Genomic DNA, 24,894 nt, shown 5'->3' with positions numbered 1-24,894 from the left:
GCGGTTGTTAGTCAGGACAAGCTTATCAGTTTAGTCAGTGACCAGACGGTCTAGGATTTAGTTTTGTTCCTGCTTTTTGTTTATTTTTTTTCCCTGCAACCTGTCTAATAAAACTGACAAGGTGCCCGATTTGCATTATAAACATTTGTATTCTGGTTTATTGAGAAGAAACGCATCCTGTGGCGTAGTCCAGGACGATCCCAGAGTGAATCCCCGAGGACGGTTCCTTTTATATATATATATATATATATATATATATATATTTTTTTTTTTTTTTTTTATAACAAAATTATGATGGTAAGAAGCTACTGTTGGCATTTGTCTATGTGCCTCGCCCTTACTCATCTGGGGTTTTGTTTGGTCTATGCAAGTACGCTCAAAGTGTAGGAAATATACCAATTGCAGTGATGGGTGATTATAATGCGTTTATGGATGAAGTAGAGGATAGAATGAGAATGGAAAGATAACAAATTAAACATACATTGTGTTCGGGGCTCCACACATGAACGGCAAGACATACTTACCCCAGTAGATAAGACTTCTTCAGTGGATTCCTGCAAAGACACTAATAACACATATGCATAACACTGTATAGTAAAGCGGTTGAAGTGTGCCCAAAAAAACGCGAACAAGGGTTAGCCTTTAGAGGGCAAAAGCACAAAACTGTGCAGGAGTAAAATGATTATAGAATTTACCAAAACCAGTATCTGATGACATCCGCCATCACATTGTGGGGACTTTGAACATAATTATCATGACAGCCTGACTTCCAGGCTGCGGAGGAAACCAGTGTTGTGATGCTGCACCACTGCGAAAACGACCTAAGAATTCCTGAAGATCACCTCCCAGATTGGTCGTCAATGAGTTATTGTGAGGAACTGAAATTGTGACAAGGTCAGAGCAACTTCCCTTGTGATGACGTCACAAATGTTCTCTGTACCTACCTGGCTGGTGACCTTAACAACAGCAGCTAAAGCTGTGCCCATACAGCAACCGAGAGCAGGCCTTAAGAGGTCAAAAAACCCTGACCCAGTAGCTTAAGTAGTAGAAAAACTAAACTTCCTACTGTACAAACTTACCTGAAGACATCCTGAACTGTACCGACCTACCATGAACTACCCACCCACTGTACTGCAACGCATTGACCTGCTGCGGTTAGTTGAACCTTGCACCGCTATCGTGCAAACCAGACTATATGTAGACAATGTGCCTATTCACCTGGGAGGTCATACATTCCATCAACTGCCTTCACATAACCCAACCTGAGTACTAACCCAACCTCAGACCGCCAAACATCTGCTTCAAACTTAAAACTCTGAGGTGACATACTGCCATGATTGACAGAAAGCTTTATGCATTGTGACCCTCGAACCTGTGTTTGTATGTGTGACCCACCATACCTGAACCAATAACAGGTGTTGTTGTAACCGTCGTGCCTGTAGATGTGACAGGTCCTTGCAAAATTATCGTACCTGTGGTGTGACAGTTCTTTGCGTAAGCCTCGTGCCAGTACACGTGACAGGTCTAACCCGACCATGTTTTTTTTTTCTTATGTGTCATAAATTTACTCAGAAAGCATGTTAGTGACAATAACTACACAGTGTATCACTTCAGGTTTGGCAGGTATGAAGGGACTACAACCCTTATGCGCCATGCTGATATTGCTATGAAAGTGTGTCCATAACAACTCTGTAGTGTATCCTCCAACAACCATGTCAGGTATAACGAGTATACAGCCACTTGTATGTCATGATGTTGTTGCCCTGAAGGCATGTCAGTAACAACAATTAGTCAGTGAATTCCTCTGTCCACATGGCAGGTATGATGTGTATACCATCTAAGTGTTCCATCTATGAGTTATGATATTGTCGTTCTGCAGCGTGTCAGTAACAACACCTAATCAACATATGCCCTGCAGACATGTCAGGTACAATGGAAAGACCACCACCTACATGTCGTGATGAACATTGTTCTGCCATGTAATCATAACAATACTCAGTGAATCCTCCTGTAGCCAAGACGTTTGTGAACGATTGTAATCGCGTATGTGCGGTGATGTTTACGCTCTGAAACGTGTCCATACCAACTTCTATGCAATATATCCTCCTGCAGACGTGGCAGGTACGATGAGTATACCCCTGCGTATGTGTCGTGATATCGTCGCTCTGAAGACGTGTCAGTAACAATAACTGCGCAATGCGTCCCCCTGCAGAATTGACAGCTATGAAGGATAAGCCACCCCCTATGCAATTTATCACCCTGCAGATGTAGCAGGTACCAAGAATAGACCAGTACCTGAGTATCGAGATTATGTTGTTCTGAAGACGTGTCAGTAACAACCACTGCGCCGTGCATCCCCCTGCAGACGTGGTAGAAACCATGGGTATACAACCACCTTTGTGACGTGATGTTGTCGCTCAGCAGAAACGTGTCAGTAACAATAACTATGCCGTGTATCCCCCTGCAGATGTGGCAGGAACAACGGATATATCACTGCCTATGTGTCGTGCTGTTATCGCTGTGAAGATGTATCAGTAACAACAATTACACTGCACCTCCCCCTGCAGAGGTAGCGGGAATGAAAGATACCACCTATGTGTCCTGGTATTAATTGCCCTGACAATGTGCCCTATACCATCAACTATGCAACCTATCTCTCTACAGATGTGACAGGTCTGGAAATATGTCCCCCTTGTGTGACGAGATGTTGTTGTTCTGAAGTCTTGTCAGTGACAAGTGTGCAATGCATCCCCCTGCAGACGTAGCAGGTACAAAGTGTATACAACCGCCTGTGTGACAAGATGTTGTTGCCCTGAAAAAACGTGTCAGTAACAACAACAACTGCGCAGTGCATCCCCCTGCAGATGTGGCAGGTACAATGGGTATACAACCGCCTATGTGACGAGATGTTGATGCCGTGAAAAAAACATGTCAGTAACAACAACTGCGCAGTGCATCCCCCTGCAGACGTGGCAGGTACCATGGGTATAACACACATAAAGGCTGCTATAATAGCTGCCACATATATATATATATATATATATATATATAACCACCAATAAATAACCGAATGTATTGTAATTAACCAGTACAATACCGTATTTGCCACTTAATATTGTAAGAGTGTGGACTGTATGTATTACTACAAAACGTATGTACTGAAAACAAACCTATAACTGTAACTGTACATACGACGGTGTGCCTGAACCGTATACAACACTATACCTGTGGACGACGTGATAGTGTGAACTGTACACTACACTGCCACCGTACCTGCTGCACAAGCCATTACCAGTATATGTTCCATACCTAAGCTATGCCCGTACACGTTGCGCATAATCCTGAAAAGCATGTACTGAAAACAGCATGGCTATATGCACAGTATGTGATATTAGAAGTGTAGGAACCGTATATTACAACATTTTATTGTATATATCTATATATACCTATATACACTTTTTTTTTATATTACACCCCATATCACCTGCTAAAAAATGGCATCACTGAGAAGGTACCACTGCTTTTTTTTTGCACCCCATACCCTTAACTATGCTTAAATAAACACTAAGATTTACGTACTCTCTACCACCCCCTGCGTTGATGCTATCGATATACACATCTGCACAACACTACAGGCATATATTATATATAATATATAAAATTTATGTACATGTGTACAATAGACGTGCCTGCACACATATACACATACACCCTTCATTATTTTATGTATTCATTTATATTATACCAATAACAAAAGATTCTATTAATAACCATATTCCTACTGAAATACTTTAATCATTACCTCTACACACACTTTTTTTTATTTTTTATTTGTAAGCCACCCAAACTGCCAGAACACGTGCGCACGCAGCGCCACCTGGCGTCGGTGTCCGTGTAGAGCAGCCGGAGCTGCAATTGTACAATGCCGTGACCTGCTGCCTCGAGCCGCCAGGACCCGTGACAGCGCTGCCAAGTGTGAGCAACCAATCGTGACTAGTATGCTACCAGCCTGCAGGTGGGAACGCCGGACTCGTGTGGCCCCCGGGGAACCCCACAGCACCTATCGGCAACGCTGTAGCCCCTAGAAAACCTGTCCCACCATCAGTTGCTGACGAGGACTGGGACATCATACAATAGTAAATTCGCACAGTCGGAATACCGGCCCTTACCTCACCGCAGCCCAAATATCGTCCGCCTTGCTACCGCAAACCAACGACCTCCACAGGCCTGAGACCCGGGAGGGGAAGAGGGGATACGCTAACAGCGGTGCCCAACTGCAAACTCTTGCCAAATGTAACGCACGTATCTGTGAGACAGGGGGTGTGCATTTAAATATGTAAGGCCCCTCCCATAAACCTGTGTGACGGGGGGGGGGGGTGCGTAGAGTATTCCACGCCCCTCTTACAAACACAGCCAAATAGGCTTATCAAGTATCACCCTCAAGGTGACTGGTTGAGGAGTTAGGGTGGGTTGATTTTTGGAGGTAAAAAAATCCAAAGAAGACTTATTCATGCTATAGCAAATCAAAAAAAACATTGTCTCGAATAATTTTGACACTAGGTTCAGATGAGATTGTTTCCTGGGTACAAAATATCAAGTATGAATCAAGGAACATATCAGACCATTCCCCATTAAAGGAGTAGTCCAATGGTGACTCAGTGGTGAGCAACTTATCCCCTATCCTAAGTCCGACCGCTGGGGCCCCCTGCGATCTCCTGTACGGAGCCCCGACAGCCTGCGGGAAGGGGGCGTGTCGACCTCCGCACGAGGCGGCGGCCGACACGCACCCTCAATACAACTCTATGGCAGAGCCGAAGCGCTCGTGCGGGGGTCGACACCCGCTATCTGGGCCGAGAGCCGGGGCCCCGTACAGAGAGATCGCAGGGGGCCCCAGCGGTCGGACCCCCCCCGCGATCTCAAACTTATCCCCTATCCTTAGGATAGGGGATAAGTTTTTCACCACTGGACTACCCCCTTAATGCTCCAGTTTCATCCCAAGATGAAAAAAAGGGGAAATAAGAGTGGATTAATCTTGGTTGGAAATACAGGGGAGGATTTGGAAATTAAAAAGGTGCAATCTTATTCCAAAATAAATTCTGGCACAGCATCTGAGGGAATGGTCTGGGATGCTTTAAAAGCAGTAATTAGGGGGATTATGAGGGAAAAAATGAGGAGACCAATTTGGCTTTTGGACAGCACATTTTGCTGAAATGGTTTTTGGGGGGCATGTTGCATTTAAGAAGCCCCTATGGTGCCAGAACAGCAAAAAAAATAAAAATTAAAAAAAAAACACATGGCACACTATTTGGGAAACAACACCCCTCAAGAGAGAATTTGGTTGGAATAGAAGTCAGGGGCCATGTGCGTTTTACAAAGCCCCCCCTCCACATGTGACCCTTTTTCGGAAACTACACCCCTTACGGAATGTAATAAGGGTTGCAGTGAGCATTTACACCCCACTGGCATTTGACAGACCTTTGGAACAGTGGGCTGTGCAAATAAAAAATAAAATTTTTCATTTTCATGGACCACTGTTCAAAAAATCTGTCAGACACCTGTGGGGTGTAAATGCTCACTGCACCCCTTGTTACATTCCTTGAGGTGTGTAGTCTCCAAAATGGGGTCACATGTGGGGGGTCCACTGTTTTGGCACCATGGGGGCCTTGTAAATGCACATGGCCTTCGATTACGGCCAAATTCTCTCTCCAAAAGCCCAATGGCTTCTCTTCTGAGCCCTGTAGCGCGCCTGCAGAGCACTTTACATCCACATATGGGGTATTCCCTTACTCTTACCCTTACAAGAAATGGTGTTACAAATTTTTTTTTTCCTATTACCCCTTGTGAAAATAAAAATTGTGGTAACAGTAGCATTTTAGTAAAAAAAAAAGACAAACAAATTTTTCATTTTCATGTCCATATTTAACGAAAATTCTTCAAACACCTGTGGGGTGTTAGGGCTCACTATGCCCCTTGTTATGTTCCATGAGGGGTGTAGTTTCCAAAATGGGGTCACATGTGGGTAGGGTTTTTATTGCGTTTATGTAAAAACCGCTGTAACTATTAGCCACCCCTGTGCAAATCACCTCAAATGTACATGGTGCTCTCTCACTACCAAGCCCTGTTGTGCACCCGCAGAGCATTTTACACCCACTTAATGGGTATTTTGTACTCAGGAGAAATTGTGTTACAAATTTTGGGGGTCTTTTTTTCTTTTTACCTCTTGTGAAAATGAAAAGTATGGGGAAACCTCAGCATGTTAGTATAATTTTTTTTTTTTACAATAACATGCTGGTGTAAATCCTCAACTTTACCTTTTCATAAGGGGTAAAAGGAGAAAAAGCCCCCCAAAAGTTGTTTCTTTCGCCCGATTATGAAAATACCCCATATGTGGCCCTAAACTGTTGCTTTGAATTACAACAGGGCTCCAAAGTGAGAGAGTGCCATGCGCATTTGAAGCCTAAATTAGGGATTTACATAGGGACGACCCGGATGCAAGCATTACATTTGCCTCCGATAACAAACATACCCTATATACAGTGTTTCCCAAACAAGATGCCTCCAGCTGTTGCTAAACTCCCAGCATGCCTGGACAGTCAATGGCTGTCCAACAATACAGGGAGTTGTTCTTTTGCAACAGCTGGAGGCTCCGTTTTGGAAACAGTGCCATAGGTGGCGTTTTTCATTTTTATTGGGGGTGGGGGAGGAGTAACTGTGTAAGTGTGTGTGTATATGTATTGTTTTACTCTTTATTTTGTGTAGTGTAGTGTTTTTAGGGTACATTCACATGGGCGGGGGTTCACAGCGAGTTTCCGCTGGGAGTTTGAGCTGCAGCGGAAAAATGCTGAATCTCAAACTTGCAGCGGGGAACCCACTGTAAACCCACGCCCGTGTGACTGTACCCTGTACATTCACATGGGACATTTGGACATGAAAATTTATCAAACACTTGTGGGGTGTTAGGGCTCACTATACCCTTTGTTATTGTCAGTGAGGGGTGTAGTTTCCAAAATGGGGTCACATGTGGGTGATTTTTTTGTGTTTATGTCAAAATCACAGTAACTATTAGCCACCACTGTGCACACACCTCAAATGTACATGGCACTCTCTCACTCCCGAGCCCTGTTGTCCGCTGGCAGAGCATTTTATGTCGCCATAATGGGTGTTTTCGTACTCAGGAGAAATTACGTTACAAATTATAGGGGTCTTTTTTTCCTTTTATCTCTTGTGAAAATGAAAAGTATGGGGAAACACCAGCATGTTAGTGTAAAAAATTAATTTTTTTTACAATAACATGCTGGTGTAGACCCCAACTTAACCCTTTCATAAGGGGTAAAAGGAGAAAAGGCCCCCCAAAAGTTGTTTCTTTCTCCTGATTACGAAAATACCCCATATGTGGCCCTAAACTGTTGCCTTGAAACACAACAGGGCTCCAAAATGAGAGAGCGCCATGCGCATTTGAGGACTAAATTAGGGATTTACATAGGGACGGACTCGGATGCAAGCATTACACTTGCCTCTGATACCAAAAATAACCTATGACAGTGTTTCCCAAACAGGGTGCCTCAAGATTTGCTAAACTCCCTGCATGACTGGACAGTCAATGGCTCTCCGGCAATACTGGGAGTGGTTTTTTTTGCAACAGCTGGAAGCTCCGTTTTGGAAACAGTTTTATTTTTATTGGGGGTGGGGGGTGTAACTATGTAAGAGTGTGCGTATATGTAGTGTTTTACTCTTTATTTTGTATAGTGTAGTGTACAGTTTCTCACTGGGAGTTTGAGCTGCAGCGGACAAATTGCCGAATCTCAAACTTGCAGCGAGAAACTCACTGTAAACCCCCGCTCTTGTGAATGTACCCTGTACATTCACATATGGGGGGGAGGGAACCTCCAGCTGTTTCAAAACTACAACTCCCAGCATGCCCTTTGACTGTCCGTGCATGCTGGGAGTTGTAGTTATGCAACAGCTGGAGGCACACTGGTTGCAAGACACTAAGAGTTTGTTACTTAACTCAGTGTTTCGCAACCAGTGTGCCTCCAGCTGTTACAAAACTGCATAGTCCCGATAGTCCCGACCGACAAAGTGATCATGAGGTGGCACCTGTGCCACCTCACTCCTACCGGTTTCGGACAGCACCTATCACCCTTATTTTTCCGGGTGACCGGAGACCCGAATGACCCGAAGTCACCGCAAATCGCTGATCTGAATTGACCGCTGATTTTCGGCGATTGCCTGTCTCAAAGCTTGTCTCAGGACAGGCTTTGTAGGGGTCTTTTTTTATCACTTTTTTCATTTTACAAAACACTTTTTGTAAAATTTTCAGTCTCAGTAGGGACTTGAACAGGTGTCCCTCTGATCTAAACCTCCTGCCTTCTTAACATAGCCATTTTTAGTCCTCCAGCTGCCATGGCAACTCAACTTAACCTTTTAATTAACTTATAGAGGTGCAGATGGTCTTATAGTGGGATCCTGCACCATCTGCAAATATCACCATCTGCCATGGCCGCTATTACTATCCCTATGAGGTTAACCCGTTTTAGCCCAAGGACTTTTAGTGACCATTATACAAAGGCATATTTGGGTCACTAATGGGCAAATGTTGATGGCCTATCTTTAGGAAAGGCCACCAATATTTGATGGTTGGGATCCTCCTTGAACACCATGTCTTCTTCATTATTTGCAAAGATCAGCAGATCATCCATATAGGCAGCTATGAATGATAATGCAGGTCAGTACCATTAAAGGCAAACTGTCATCCTGTTCACCTGCACTAAATTCAATACAATGGGTTATAGTGCGGGTGAACAGCATAAACAAAAGAGGGGTTACTTACACAATTCTGTCTAGCAGATAAAAAGTTATCCCTCCCGGTAGTAGCATTTCTATAACGCTGCTGTGCACAATGGAAGCAGAGAGACGATTTGCTGAGCTCCCCTGCCTGCTCAATATACAGATCTATGCCCACCCCTAAATATTGTAATTTCTTTACTCTCACGTCTTTAGGACATGAGAGTACAGAAACTAGAATATTCATCAGATGGGTGGGCCTAGCCCTGCATATTGAGGAGGCAGGGAGCTCGGCAAGCTGGCTCCCTGCCTCCATTGTGCACAGCAGGGCTATATCAATGCCACTACTGGAGGGATAATGTTTTATATGTTGGATAGAAATATGTGAGTAACCCCTCTTTTTAATGCTGCTTATTTGCACTTTCACCCCATTTATTGGGATTAGTACGCGTGAACAAGATGTCAGTTTTCCTTTAAAGTGAATGAGTGCCCATCAACCCATCAATATGTAAAACCCTCAATACTAAAGGGGTATTCCAATGTTTTCTAAAATAAATCATATGCTGCTGGAGTAGGGGAAAAATTTAAAAATAATGTATATAATGTTTACCTAGTCCAGTCCCCTAAAGTTTCTTTTCACCTCAGTTAGGTCCCCCGATCTTCTCTTTTCTTATTCACAGCGGTGTCCTGTGTCAGCCAGTGATGGGCTGAGCAGGCAGGTTCTGGACTGAGTGCAGGAAGCAAAAAGAAGATTGGGGGACCATAAAAAGACAGACAGGAGCTGCGGGGGGTGACCAGGACTAGGTTAGTATAGATATTTTTGTCCATTTTCCCCTGTTCAAGCCACATATGATTCTTAGAAAGCAGTCTAATAGCCCTTTACATTTAAATGATATGGGAGGATTGATTGGAAAATCAGTATTCCCAGATCTTAATGTTTGTTTGTTAATCTTACACAGGGCGTAGGAGGGAGGAGATGCTACGGTACCTAAGCACCACCAGTTTGACTCTTCAGTTGGTAACAAAAGTGATTAGCAAAACAAGATGTATGGTTAATCATATCCCTCCTCCCTGCTATCTGCAGGGATTTGCAGCTCTGTACATGGTATGGAGTTGACAGATGTGCTTAAACAGAAAAATTATTATTCAGAACTATAGGAGAATTTACCTCTTCTTGTGTCTCTTTATTCAATTGAGTCCTCTCCTGCGTGTGGTCCTCCATCTCTAAACAATGTAGAAGAGATAGAGATTGGCTTTTCTGACTTGTTCTATATACAGTACAGACATTTTCCTGCAAAGTATTTACATTAACTGACTTCTTAGTTATTGACATATTCAGTTATTCTTTATATAATTAGCACATTGATAATGATCAGTCTATCATATATGAACATAGCAAGGAGTCTGTTTTCATTGTTTCTTTCTGGTGTCCACAGATACTGAGCCCCTATTCAATAGTAGCTAAATATGTCTCCCGATCATAGAGAGATGTAGCTTGGCTTATTGCAGGACTCATTGCATTTTAATAAACCCTGGCCACATTGCTGAACAAAAAAAATGTATGATTGATTTGATAATTGACCTGTGGTTCAGATCTCCGGGTGCTGCACATAGATACTAGGGGGTTCTAGTGGCGGGACCCCCGTGATTAGATATCTTATCCCCTATCCTTTGCATAGGGGATAAGATGTCTATGAGCGGAGTACCCCTTTAACCTCTTAAGGACGCAGGGAGTACCTGTACTCTCTTGCGCCCGGTCCCAGTGTTTAAAACGGGGTCACGCCGTGACCCCGCATCACTTCGAGTCGGTCCTGGCTGCTATTCATAGCCGGGACCCTGGGCTAATAGCGCGTGGCACCGATTTTGTGCCGTGCGCTATTAAGCCGTTAGACGCGGCGATCAATTTGATCGCCACATCGAAAATGAAAGTAAATGCTTCCTGGCAGCTCCGTCGGGCTGATCGGGACTATCACGATAAAATTGCAATGTCCCAATCAGCTAGGACATAAGCGGAGGCCCCCTTACCTTGCTCCATCGCATCCGATCGGCTTTGAATGCTCCAAGCCTGAACCACAGGCTTGAGCAATCAAGCCCCTATTACGCTGATCCATGCAAAGCTATGGTTTTGCAGGGATTAGGATAAAATATCAGTGTGTGCAGTGTTATAGCCCCCTATGATAGCTATAACACTGCAAAAAAAAAGTGAAAAAAAAGTTAATAAAAGTCATTTAACCCCTTCCCTAATAAAAGTTTGAATCACCCGCCTTTTCCCATAAAAAAATTATGTAAATAAAAATAAACATATGTGGTATCACCGCGTGCGTAAATGTCCGAACTATAAAATATATTGTTAATTAAACCGCACGGTCAATGGCGTATGCGCAAAAAAATTCAAAAGTCCAAAATAGCGTATTTTTGTCACTTTTTAAGTCATAAAAAAATGAATAAAAAGCGAACAAAAAGTCCGAATAAAGCAAAAATGGTACTGATAAAAACTTCAGCACACAGCGCAAAAAATGAGCCCTCATACCGGCCTGTACGCGGAAAAATAAAAAAGTTATAGGGGTCAGAAGATGACAATTTTAAACGTATAAATTTTCCTGCATGTTGTTATGATTTTTTTCCGAAGTACGACAAAATTAAACCTATATAAGTAGGGTCTCATTTTAACTGTATGGACCTAGGGAATAAAGATAAGGTGTCATTTTTACCAAAAACTGCACTGCGTAGAAACGGAAGCCCCCAAAATTTACAAAATTTAATTTTTTCTTCAATTTTGTCGCACAATGAATTTTTTTCCGTTTCGCCGTGGATTTTTTGGTAAAATGACTAATGTCACTGCAAAGTAGAAATGGCGCAAAAAATAAGCCATCATATGGAATTTTATGTGAAAAATTGAAAGCGTTATGATTTTTAGAATGTGATGAGGAAAAAATAAAGATGCAAAAACGGAAAAATGCTGAGTCCTTAAGGGGTTAAGCAGCCATTGTTTTCATTAAAATATTAGGACAACAAAAACTAATTGACATAATGAAACACAACTTATCAGAACAATAGAAAACCAGACATATAGAAATGAAAATAATGACCCAGATTTAACAATCTGCTGGAGACAAAAAACTGTGTGATCTTCCCATAGCGACCAATCACAACTATACTTTCGTTTTACCAGAGCTTGTTAAGATATGAAAGCTGAGCTGTGATTGGTTGTTATGAGCAAATTAAACAGTTTTGGTTTCAGGCTGATGGATAAATCTGGGCCTATATGTCAGACAGCTTTATTACATGTGCCCTGATGTAATTTTCCATATGGATTTTCAGACCAACGAGACTCAAAAGTTCCTAACAATAATTTTATGCACACACTAAATGGAGCACAAGTCATGTAAGTCAGTCTTGTGACAGATTTGCAATATTAAATGTGCCCCATAAGATTCAGAGCTAGAGGTTGCTTTAAGTGTTTTATTGTTGACGCATTAGAACAAGGATTTACAATAATCCAAAATAAATGGTCTAACCATATAACTCGTTTCCACTGTTTCCCGTCTTTGGGAGAAATTTATCATATAAGTCATTTGTTAAAGGAATTAAGTGGCTTTCAACTTTTTGTAGAAAAACCTGCCCAGCTGTCTGCATTAAAAAACAAACAAAAACACACAAAAAACAGATTTACCTCCTGCTGCTCCCCTGGTGCCTCTGGTATCATGCTCCTGTTTTCCAACACATTCCTCTTCCTTGTTGCCAGGGGTCAGACTGCTGCTCAGTTAATCGCCAGCCACAGCAATGCCCTGTCTCGGATATTGATAGGCTGAGCTGCAGTATGATGTGTTGGGCCCCAGTACTAAGAAGAAGACTGGGGATAGGGCTCAATACATCGCATTGCTGTTTACCCAATCACGGCCAAGGTGGGACATCGCTGTGGCTGGCAATCAGCTGAGCATCAGTCTTATGGGTCGAATCCTGGAAACATAGCAGAGGACCACACTGGAGGACAAGAGCAGGATACAGGAGGTACCTAGGGGAGCTGTTTTGTAAAAAAAAAAAAAAAAAACTGTGGAAATATATTTTTTTTTATCAAATGGCACCAGAAAGTTGAACAGATTTGTAAATGACCTCTATTTAAAAATCTCAATCCTTCCAGTACCTTTCAGCTGCTGTAAGCTCAAGAGAAAGATCTTCTCTTTTTGAATTTCTTTTCTGTCTGACCACAGTGCTCTCTGCTGACACCTCTGTCCGTTTCAGGAACTGTACAGAGCAGGATAGGTTTGCTATGGGGGTTTGCTCCTGCTCTGGACAGTTTCTGACATGGACAGAGGTGTCATCAGAGAGCACTGTGGTCATACAGAAAAGAAATTCAAAAAGAAAATGGCACCAGTTAATTTAATGAACATTTTTTCCACCGGAGTACCCCTTTAAGTCATTCTTTTGGCTTTGACTGTGGGGGTATGTCAGTATATTTAGCAAAACTGTTTATTTACAAAAAGCCTGTCCCAAATCTGTGACAACAAAATAAGTGACAAATCAATGTGGAAGCTACTTCTTTCTATTATACTATACTCTGTAAGGGTAAAGACACACATTTTTTATTTGACATTTTTTTCTGGAAAAAAAACTGCCTCTTCTGTTTTCTTCTTCATGATGCAGTTTTTGTGGTTTCTTTTCTAAACATATTGCACATTAGTACAGTCGTTTTTATGTGGTGGATTATACAACATTTATTGAAAAATTACTTGAAAAGACCAGACAAGACACATAAAAAGAACATGTAATCACAGATCTAGTGCAAATAAGCTGGAAGCCAAACCTCCTCAGACACAATTCCCACAATAGGGTAAGGCCAAGTATCTATAACAAAAATACCACAAAATAAAATGCAATGCAGTGAAAAAGTAGTGCCCCTCTCTATGATACGAAGGTAGGAAAACTAGAGACTGATGCCTAGAATTTCTGGGCTCCTGGTAGTGATCTCACACGTCACATGAGCAAAGAGACTCATAAAATGTGAAGAGTTCATAGATACCAAAGATTTCTACATTCACAGGATCATGTATTAAAAGAAATGTCAAAACTACAAGGTGTGCTAATTGTGATGGGAATTGCATAGGTTTTTTATTTTACATTCACCTGTACAGACTGTCACTCTAATCAATCACTGTCCCTAAACCTAACTAATTATCAGCAGGGCTGCTTTTAGATGGCCGTAATACATTGCTCTTATTGCTCTTGTATTACGAACACAACACCTGAACCTCTTGCAGTTAGGACCTAGAAATCTGGTTCTCATACATACTGTACCATGTACTGGATATCGCTAGAGAAGCAGTCTTTATATTTTATACTAGAGGTGCAAAGGAGTGATTAACCCGTTCAGGACCCATGATGTAACGTTACGTCCCGACGCCCTGGGTCTTAAGGACCCATGACGTACAGTTACGTCATGGGCAGTTCCGGTCCCCGCCAGGCGGAGATCGGACCGGGATGCCTGCTGAAATCATTCAGCAGGCATCCTGTGCAAATACCCAGGGGGTCATCAGAAATCCCCATCTCGGCGATCGCGGCAAATCGCAAGTGAATTCACATTTGTGATTTGCGCGATTCCGGGTCATTACGGGTCTATAGTGACCCAGTGACCCGGAATTTAACGGGGATCACGGGTGTCTAGGACACCCAGGATCCCCCTGAAGCGATAGGAGTGAGGTGGCATGGGTGCCACCCCTCCTATCCCTGCTATTGGTGGTCTAGACGCGACCACCAATAGCAGATCGCGGGCGGGTTAACTTTCGTTTTCTCCATCCTGCCCTCCCACAATAGGCGGGGCAGGACGTGGAAACGACGGGGACCGGCGCCGAAGATCCACTTACCGATCTGGGCAGGCGACGGAGGCTGCAGGCGATGGAGATCGGCGGGTGACGATGACGTGCGGCTGGATCCGACAGAAGCTGGTGAGTTGCCTAGCAACATCTGGAGGGTACAGTTTGAGACCATTATACAGCGGTCTCTAACTGTAGCCCTCCAGATGTTGCAAAACTACAACTCCCAGCATGCCCAGACAGCTGTTTGGGTATGTTGGAATATGTAGTTTTGCAACAGCTGGAGGGCTACAGTTTGAGACCACTATATAGTGGTCCCTTAACTGTTGCCCTCCAGATCTTGCAAAACTACATCTCCTAGCATGCCCAAACAACTGTTTTGCAACAGCTGGAGGACCACAGTTTGGAGATCACTTTGCAGTGTTCTCTAAAACTGTAGCCCTCCAGATGTTGCAAAACTGCAAATCCCAGCATGCCCAAACAGCAATCAGCTGTCTCAGCATGCTGGGAGTTGTAGTTGCGTACCTCCAGCTATTGCATAACTACATCTCCCAGCATGCCCTTCGGCGATCAGTACATGCTGGGAGTTGTAGTTTTGCAACAGCTGGAGGCAGACTGGTTGGAAAATACTGAGTTAGGTAACAGAACCTAACTGAAGATTTTCCAACCAGTGTTTCTCCAGCTTTTGCAAAAGTACAACTCCCAGCATGCACGGTCTGTCAGTACATGCTGGGAGTTGTAGTTTTGAAACAGCTGGAGGTTTGTCGCCCCCCCCCCCCCCCCTCCATGTGAACGTACAGGCTACATTCACACGGGCAGGTTTACAGTAAGTTTCCTGCTTCAAGTTTGGGCTGCGGCAAATTTTTCGCCGCAGCTCAAACTCCTAGCGGGAAACTCACTGTAACACGTCAGTGCTAATGTACCCTAAAAACACTACACTAACACATAATAAAGAGTAAAACACTACATATACACCCCTTACACTGCCCCCCCCAATAAAAATTTTAACCGTATTGTATGGCAGTGTTTCCAAAACGGAGCCTCCAGCTGTTGCAAAACAACAACTCCCAGCATTTCCGGACAGCCACTGACTGTCCAGGCATGCTGGGAGTTTAGCAACAGCTGGAGGCACCCTGTTTGGGAATCACTGGCGTAGAATACCCCTATGTCCACTCTATGCGATCCCTAATTTAGTCCTCAAATGCTCATGGAGCTCTCTCACTTTGGAGCCCTGTCGTATTTCAAGGAAAAAGTTTAGGGCCACATATGGGGTATCTCCGTACTCGGGAGAAATTGCACTACAAATTTTGGGGGGCTTTTTCTCCTTTTACCCCATATGAAAAGAAAAAGTTGGGGCTACACCAGCTTGTTAGTGTAAAAAAATAAAAAAATTTACACTAACAGGCTGGTGTTGCCCTATACTTTTTATTTTCACAAGCGTTAAAAGGAAAAAAAGACCCCCAAAATTTGTAACCCAATTTCTCCAGAGTACAGAAATACCCCATATCTAGGCGTAAATTGCTCTGCGGGCACACAACAAGGCTCAGGAGTGAGAGCGCACTATGTACATTTGAGGCCTAAATTGGTGATTTGCACAGGGGTGGCTGATTTTACAGCGGTTCTGACATAAACGCAAAAAAAATAAATACCCACATGTGATCCCATTTTGGAAACTACACCCCTCACGTAATGTAATAAGGGGTACAGTGAGCATTTACGCCCCACAGGTGTCTGACAGATTTTTGGAACAGTGGTCCGTGAAAATGAAAAATGTAATTTTTCATTTGCACAGCCCACTGTTCCAAAGATCTGTCAAACGCCAGTGGGGTGTAAATACTCACTGCACCCCTTATTAAATTCTGTGAGGGGTGTAGTTTCCAAAATAGGGTCACATGTGGGGTGTCCACTGTTCTGGCACCACAGGGGGCTTTGTAAACGCACATGGCCCCTGTCTTCCATTCCAAACAATTTTTTTCCCAAAAGCTCAATGGCGCTCCTTCTCTTCTGAGCGTTGTAGTGCGCCAGCAGAGCACTTGACGTCCACACATGGGGTATTTCCATACTCAGAAGAGATGGGGTTACAAATTTTGGGGGGTATTTTCTGCTATTAACCCTTGCAAAAATGTGAAATTTGGGGGAAAGCACACATTTTAGTGAAATTTTTTTATTTTTTTTTACATATGCAAAAGTCGTGAAACCCCTGTGGGGTATTATGGCTCACTTTATTCCTTGTTACGTTCCTCAAGGGGTCTAGTTTCCAAAATGGTATGCCATGTGTTTTTTTTTTGCTGTTCTGGCACCATAGGGGCTTCCTAAATGCGACATGCCCCCCGAGCAAAATTTGCTCTCAAAAAGCCAAATATGACTCCTTCTCTTCTGAGCATTGTAGTTCGCCTGTAGTGCGCTTCAGGTCAACTTATGGGGTACCTCCATACTCAGAAGAGATGGGGTTACAAATTTTGGGGGGTATTTTCTGCTATTAACCCTTGCAAAAATGTGAAATTTGGGGGGAAACACACATTTTAGTGACAAAATTTTTTTTTTACATATGCAAAAGTCGTGAAACACCTGTGGGGTATTAAGGCTCACTTAATTTCTTAATACGTTCCTCAAGGGGTCTAGTTTCCAAAATGGTATGGCATGTGTTTTTTTTTTTTTTGCTGTTCTGGCACCATAGGGGCTTCCTAAATGCAACATGCCCCCCAAAAACCATTTCAGAAAAATGTACTCTCGTACAAAATCCCCTTGTCGCTCCTTCGCTTCTGAGCCCTCTACTGCGCCCGCAGAACAATTTACATAGACATATGAGGTATGTGCTTACTCGAGAGAAATTGGGCTACAAACATAAGTATACATTTTCTCCTTTCACCCCTTGTAAAAATTCAAAAATTGGGTCTACAAGAACATGCGAGTGTAAAAAATGAAGATTGTGAATTTTCTCCTTCACTTTTTTTGCTATTCCTGTGAAATACCTAAAGGGTTAAAATGCTGACTGAATGTCATTATGAATACTTTAGGGGGTGCAATTTTTATAATGGGGTCATTTGTGGGGTATTTCTAATATGAAGACCCTTCAAATCCACTTCAAACCTGAACTGGTCCCTGAAAAATAGTGAGTTTGAAAATTTTGTGAAAAATTGGAAAATTGCTGCTGAACTTTGAAGCCCTCTGGTGTCTTCCAAAAGTAAAATCACGTCAATTTTATGATGCAAACATAAAGAAGACATATTGTATATGTGAATTAAAAAAAATGGTTTATTTGGAATATCCATTTTCCTTACAAGCAGAGAGCTTCAAAGTTAGAAAAATGCTAAATTTTCAAATTTTTCATAAAATTTTGGGATTTTTCACCAAGAAAGGATGCAAGTTACCACAAAATTTTACCACTATGTTAAAGTAGAATATGTCACGAAGAAACAATCTCGGAATCAGAATGAAAGGTAAAAGCATCCCAGAGTTATTAATGCTTAAAGTGACAGTGGTCAGATGTGCAAAAAATAGCCGGGTCCTACAGTGAAAATTGGCTGGGTCCTTAAAGGGTTAAACCCCTGCTGATCCATGGCATACATTTACACCCTGGGTCACATGATGGAGTATGGTGCAAGCTCGGGATCCGGGCCTGCACCATACCCCGCAAATGGCGTCTGATATCAGCAGCCGATACCAGCTGGTAATGACTGTCTGTGTCAGGTGTAAACCTACATCTATCATAAAGAAAGACCCACTTTATGTGACAATAATATAGCAAGTGTGTTCCAGAGAGCCCTGAAAAAACCCTGTGACTTCCTTAGAGACATCTCCAATACAGGCTCTTTGCCAAAACAGACAACCCTCTCACCCCTACCTCAAAGCACAATCCCACCACCCCAATACAGAATCCCCTAACCACCATTACTACAGATACTCCCCCCCCCCCCCTCTACAGTTGATTCCAGTTGTTGCTGCTATGGGTGGCACAACCAGTCGTAGGTTTAGGTGGCAATTACTTTTCAACATATGATCACTTGAACACTGCATTTGTTGTTTACTTGGGTTTTATTTATGTGATATTAAAATTATTTGATGAGCTGACACATTTAATCCCTTAACGACGCAAGACTTGAATGTATCAGCAGCCAGGGACCCGCCGTTAATGGCGGACATGAGCGATCAAGCTTATGTCTGCTATTAACCCCTTAGATGCCAAAATCCATACAGATCACGGCATCTGCGGCAGTGCGGTCACAAAAATGGATGATCGGATGGCCCGTGGCGCTGTTGCGGGGATCCGATCCTCTATAATGGCACTCTGAGGTTACCATGCCTGCCTCTGTCCGTCTCCAGGGGTCTTCTGCTCTGGTCTGAGATCGAACAGACCAGAGCAGAAGATCGCCGATGATACTGATCAGTGCTATGCCCTATGCATAGCACTGAACAGTATTAGCAATCAAGTGATTTCTATAAATATGACCCCTATGGGAACTCAAAAAGTGTAACAAAAATTTTTACAAATTTTAAAATCCCCTACCCCAATAAAAATGTAAATGGTCCCTTTTTTCATTTTACCCCCAAAAAGTATAAAAAAAAGAATTAATAAACATATTTTGGTATTGCTGCGTGAGTAAATGTCCGAACTATTAAAATATAATGTTAATGATCCCATACGGTGAACGGCGTAAACGTGTTAAAAAGCAAAAGGTCCAAAATTGCTGCTTTTTTGTCACATCATATAAAAAAAAAAGTATGAAAAGTTTTATATAAGCAAATGTGGTATCAAAAAAAGTACAGATCACGGCGCAAAAAATTAGCCCTCATACTGCCGCTTATACGGAAAAATTTTTAAAGTCATAGGTTGTCAAAATAGAGAGATTTTACAGGTACTAATTTGGTTAAAAAGTTTGAGATTTTTAAAGTGGCACAGTAATAGAAAAGTATGAAATTATGGGTATCATTTTAATCGTATTGATCCACAGAATAAAGAAAACATGTAATTTTTACCGTAAATTGTACAGCGTGACAACGAAACCTTCTAAAATTTGCTAAATTGCAGTTTTCTGTTCAATTTCCCCACATAAATGGTATTTTTTAGGTTACGCCATACATTTTATGGTAAAATGAGTGATGTCATTACAAAGGACAAATGGTCGAGCAAACAAGAAGCCCTCATACTCATCTGTGGAGGAAAATTTTAAAGAGTTATGATTGATTTTTAGAAGGCGAGGAGGAAAAAATTAAAATGCAAAAATAAAGGATGCAGCTCATTTTCACCTTAACCCCTTAAAGAGTACCTGTCATCAACTAAACTTTCCCTGATACCCCTCCCCATCTGTCCCTTACTCTAACTATGCCTATCCCTTTGTTTATTGAGGTTTAAAACGCTGTGGAAATACCTTTTTTTTTTATCCCTCTTCATTAGCTCAGGAGCACTGTCTTTCTGAGGGGTGGAAGGAGGCGGGTCCCGGCGGGCATGATGTCACATGAAGCCTGGCCGGGACTCTGCTTCTGCTAGTCTTCCTGTATGCTACTCTCCCTCTGCAGCAGTGTTTCCCAACCAGGGTACCTCCAGCTGTTGCAAAACTACAACTCCCAGCATGCCCAGACAGCCAACTTGTAGCTCACAGTGCTGCTCCAGGCTGGGAGCGAGTCCTGAGCTGAGAGTACTGAACTTCCTGTGGAAGGACCAGTGCCCTTTCAGCATTAGTCCTAAAAGCTGTACACTTACTATGAAAAGCATAGGAAGCTACCTGCAGACCAGGCATAGAAGAGAGACCCCTAGTGGCCAAAAGTATAAAATGAAAAAACTGGTATAAATATTAATATTTTTTAATGAAGATATTAGAGATGAGCGAACTTTTCAAAAATTCGATTCGGCCGATTCGCCGAATTTTCACGAAAAGTTTGTTTCGATCCGAACTTGTGGCAAATCGATATTTAAAAAAAGGCTATTTCTAGCCTACATACAGCCTCTATAGGGGTATAGAACACTTTGCTGTGTCCTAAAACGCATATGGAGTGTGCTGGGGTAGTGAAATAATACTGTAATTCAGAATAGCATGCAGATTACCGGCATCACTCTTAGAATCACTACCGCACAGCAGAACAATGACAGAGCCTGGTGGTGGCATCAGTGTCAGGAGACCATATAGTGACTGAATGACATAGCATGGAGGTGTTGGCAGCATGAGGACACCATATAGTGGCTGAATGGCACAGCGTGGAGGTGTTGGCAGCATGAGGACACCATATAGTGGCTGAATGGCACAGCGTGGAGGTGTTGGCAGCATGAGGACACCATATAGTGGCTGAATGGCACAGCGCGGAGGTGTTGGCAGCATGACGACACCATATAGTGGCTGAATGGCACAGCGTGGACGTGTTGGCAGCATGAGGACACCATATAGTGGCTGAATGGCACAGCATGGAGTTGGCTGATGCACTAGTACACTACACACCAGGGCTTCACAATCCCCCCCCCCCCCCCCCCCCAAAAAAAAAAACAACACAATATATGAAATTTTTGACAAAGATTTCTCATAGGTAGCATCCGCTATCCAAAAATTAGAAATTTCCAGACCCAGGCCCCACCTCTGCAGCATCAGGAACCCATATATTGCCTAAAGGACACAACCTGGAGTTGGCTGATGCACCAGTACACACCCGGGCTTCACAATTCCCTCCAAAAAACAAAAACATTTTAGATTTTTTTTAAAGAAATACCTTTGTGTAAGAACAAGCGCATATCCAACAGTTTACAACACTCTATAATGCAGGACGGGGGACCAGACGATGTTTGAATTTTTTTTTTACAAAAACTAATTCAATATGTATGTAAGCGCATCTGTCTCCAAAAGATCAGACCACCAAAGGACTTTTTTCGCCCAAAATGATGAAGCAGAGTTAATCCCTGTCCGTATTTTTAATTTTTTTTCATTAAAAAATCACACGCAACAAGCGTTCCGTTGTGTAACAATTAGCATTCTGGAAAATTCAATTTAAAAAAATTAAATTAAAATTATCAGTAAATAAAAAAAAAAAATCCCAAGAGTGTTTAATTACCCCATACATTACACCAGGAGCAGTCAGCAGTAGGCCTCAGCAGTACCCAAGAGGCTTTAATAACCCCCTACCTTTGCACGATCAATTGCCAGATCGAGCAATAACAGGTGTGTTATGCCCTCAGATGTCCGGGGCCACAGGCGCGCTCCACTGAATGGATTAGGGTGTGTCCATCTTTTTTGGTAGCACCCGCAATCCAAAAATTTAAAATTCCCAGACCCAGGCCCCACCTCTGCGGCATCAGGAACCCATAGATTGCCTGAAAGACACAGCCTGGAGTTGGCTGATGCACGAGTACACACCCGGGCTTCACAATCCACCCCAAAAAACTGCTAAATTTTATTGAAATTGTCTGACAAAATACCTGTTTTTTAAAGACAAGCGCATATACAGCAGTTCAGAAGACTCTAAAATGCAGGATGGTGGACCACCCAAAGACATTCTTCTCAAAAATAATAAACCACACAATGTTTGAAATTTGGTTAAAAAAATTATTACATGTGTGTAAGCGCATCTGTCTCCAAAAGATCAGATCACAAAAGGATTCTAATCGCCAAAAATGATTAAGTAGAGTTAATCCCTCTCCATATATAAATTTTTTTTCATTAAAAAATCACACGCAACAAGCGTTCCGTTCTGCAAAATTAAATTTTATTACTGATAAAATTATCAGTAAATGTAACAATAACACAGTGTTTAATTACCCCATACATTGCACCAGGAGCAGTCAGGAGTAGGCCTCAGCAGTACCCAAGAGGCTTTAATAACCCCTTACCTTGCCAGATCAATTGTGAGATCGAGCAATAACAGGTGTGTTATGGCCTCAGATGTCCTGGGCCGCACTAGCGCTCCACTTAGCGTGTCTCTTTTTTTCAAGGACAGGTGCGTGTTGCACGCTGAAACCAGTTCGTGATAGGGATCTGGGATTGCAATTATTTAACCTTAAAACGAGGAATTACCAGTAAGTGAGGGTCATAAGCTGGCGTTTATTAAGTCCCTGCCCTTTGTACACACCGCCCGTCACTATAAGCGATTGGATTAGTTAGTGAGTTGGTTAGTGAGGTCCTCGGATCGGCCCAGGTGGGGTAGGAGAAGGCCCTAGCAGAGCGCCGAGAATTTAAAGGGGTACTCCGATGAAAACCTTTGTTCTTTTAAATCAACTGGTGGCAGAAAGTTAAACATATTTGTAAATTACTTCTATTAAAAAATCGTAATCCTTGCAGTACTTATTAACTGCTGAATGCTACAGAGGAAATCCCTTTCTTTTTGGAACACTGATGACATCACGAGCACAGTGCTCTCTGCTGACATCTCTGTCCATTTTAGCAACCATGCATTGCAGATGTATGCTAAGGGCAGCATGGTGGCTCAGTGGTTAGCACTGCTGCCTTGCAGTGCTGGGGACTTGGGTTCAAATCCCACTAAGGACAACAATAAATAAAGCATTATTATTATTATAATAACGTCAGCAGAGAGAACTGTCATCGTGATGTCATCAGAGAGCATTCCAAAAAGAAAAGAATTTTCTCTGGAGTATTCAGCAGCTAATAAGTACAGGAAGGATTAAGATTTTTTTAATAGAAGTAATTTACAAATATGTTTAACTTTCTGCCACCAGTTGATTTAAAAGAAAAAAGGTTTTCACCGGAGTACCCCTTTAACAATCATTGTTGAAATTTGCATTAAGCATGTATTTAGCTACTGCTAAACATCCAAAAATGTAAGGCCCAAGGCCAGAGGCAGCAGGGAGGCAAGTAGTTCCTGAAAGACACAGAATGAGTCTGGAGCAGGCATTTGCAGTACCCAAGAGGTTTTCATAACCCCTTACATTTAAAGATCAATGTTTACATTTGCATTAAGCATGTATTTAGCTACTGCTAAACTTCAAAAAATTATAGGGCCAATGCCTAAGGCACCAGGGAGGCAAATAGTTTGTGAAAGACAAAGAATGAGTCTGGAGCAGTCATTCGCAGCACCCAGTGGAGTTGCGACCCGGGTGTGGGGGGCCCGCACCGGGTGACACCAACCTAATGGGGTAACACCAAGACGCTCCGCAGCAGCCCCCCCCCAGCTACACCGACACCCCCCGTCTGTACCCGACCGGCAGCACTCCCCCACCCCCTCTCCCCCGCCTTCACCTGCGCTGTGCGCCTGTCTGACAGCACCCCACCCCCCCCCCCCCAGTATTCACCTGCGCTGTGCGCCCGTCAGCACCACCCCAACCCCCCCCCTGCCCTTCATCCCCTTCATCGCCGCTGTGCGCCCGTCCGTCAGCTGCTCCCCCGGCCTTCATCGCCGCTGTGCGCCCGTCCATCAGCACCACCGCATAGGACGTCAGTGACGTCACTCGCAGGGCACCAGGAGAGAAGGAGCGCTGCGCTGGATGGGTGAGTGTGTGTGTCTGTCTTTCTGTCTGTCGCTATCTCTGTCTGTGTGTGACTGTCTGTGCGTGACTCTGTGTGTGTGTGTATGTATGTGACTGTGTGTGACTCTGTGTGTATGTGACTGTGTGTGTGTTGCAGGGGGACCCAGGAGCGCTACACCCCTGCCCACAATCATTTCTTGCATTGGAATTGTGTAGGAGGCCTTCTGGTGTGCCAAGTATGCCTTATTTTCTGTGTGTGTGTGTGACTCTGTGTGTGTGTGTGTGTGTGACTCTGTGTGTGTGTGTGTGTGACTGTGTGACTCTGTGTGTGACTGTGTGTGTGTGTGACTGTGAGTGTGTGTCTCTCTGATTGTGTGTGTGTTTGTGTGTGTGTCTCTCTGTGTTGTATGTGGTTTTTTTCTCTAAACAGCGATCTAATGTGGGGAGACTTTGACCTATTGTGGGGAACCTGCGGCCTAATGTGGGGTAACTACTACCAAATGTGCGGAGTCTATGCTACCTAATGTGGGGATTCTATGCTACCTAATGTGGGGAGTCTGTGCTAACTAATGTGGGGAAACTGCTACCTAATGTGGGGAATCTGTGCTACCAAATGTGCGGAGTCTATGCTACCTAATGTGGGGAAACTGCTACCTAATGTGCGGAATCTGTGCTACCGAATGGGGGGAATCTATGATACCTAATGTGGGGAAACTGCTACCTAATGTGGGGAATCTGTGCTACCTAATGTGGGGGAACACGTACAAAATGTGGGGAATCTATGCTGCCTAATGTGGGGAAAATATGCTACCTAATGTTGGGGAACTGCTGCCTACCTAAAGTGGGGGAACTGCTGCCTACCTAATGCTCCCCCCCTGGCAGTAGCACCCTCATCATCCA

The 24,894-nt window shown here is 43.2% G+C and overlaps 1 long non-coding RNA gene across 1 annotated transcript in view; it reads right to left on the bottom strand.

The window, feature by feature from the left end:
- LOC130282260 (uncharacterized) overlaps positions 1-24,894 on the bottom strand; it is a 60,549-nt gene that overhangs the window by 21,532 nt on the left and 14,123 nt on the right. Inside the window, exon 2 of the long non-coding RNA XR_008846307.1 lies at positions 9,953-10,008. This is a non-coding gene — a long non-coding RNA (uncharacterized LOC130282260). The remainder of the gene's footprint in view (positions 1-9,952; positions 10,009-24,894) is intronic.

The sequence above is a fragment of the Hyla sarda genome, chromosome 7, assembly GCF_029499605.1.
Source record: "Hyla sarda isolate aHylSar1 chromosome 7, aHylSar1.hap1, whole genome shotgun sequence".
NCBI classification, from domain to species: domain Eukaryota; kingdom Metazoa; phylum Chordata; class Amphibia; order Anura; family Hylidae; genus Hyla; species Hyla sarda.
This window is presented reverse-complemented; position numbering and strand designations above follow the sequence as displayed.